Raw genomic sequence first — 498 nt, 5'->3', positions numbered from 1 at the left:
GAAAGACAACACATATAGACTGTCCAGTACGTAAAAGAGGAAATGAACACGTTTGGTTGCTTATTTTAACTTCTGCTAATAACATAATTAACATACTTTTCTTAGATGAATCGCTAATCAACTTCCATTGTTATCACCGTAGCAGCTAGCATTTTATTATGTACAATTTCTTCCTCTTACTTCCTTGTACCTCCACCTCTGTAGCACTGGACTCAAAATGCCACGAAAGACATAGTTCAGTTCAATTCAATTTCAAGACTAATCCTTGGTTTTCTCATCCTTTTACTGCATCAAATTCAAGCTCTTTGTTCTCACCCTGAAAACTGCATAATCCCTGCCCACAACTCTGTTTCCATTTCCACCTACTCACTACTTCTAATCTCTTCTCCAATATTATTTTCACGCCCTTCTGCACACCCTCTTGCCTGGGGGATTTTGGGTTTTTTTTCCTTTTTTTTTTTTTTTTTGGTAAACTGTTTTATACAAGTCAATGACTGC

This window comes from Lepidothrix coronata, unplaced genomic scaffold (genome assembly GCF_001604755.1).
Source record: "Lepidothrix coronata isolate B3197 unplaced genomic scaffold, Lepidothrix_coronata-1.0 Scaffold152, whole genome shotgun sequence".
Classification (NCBI taxonomy): domain Eukaryota; kingdom Metazoa; phylum Chordata; class Aves; order Passeriformes; family Pipridae; genus Lepidothrix; species Lepidothrix coronata.
Note: the sequence above shows the minus strand (reverse complement) of the source record.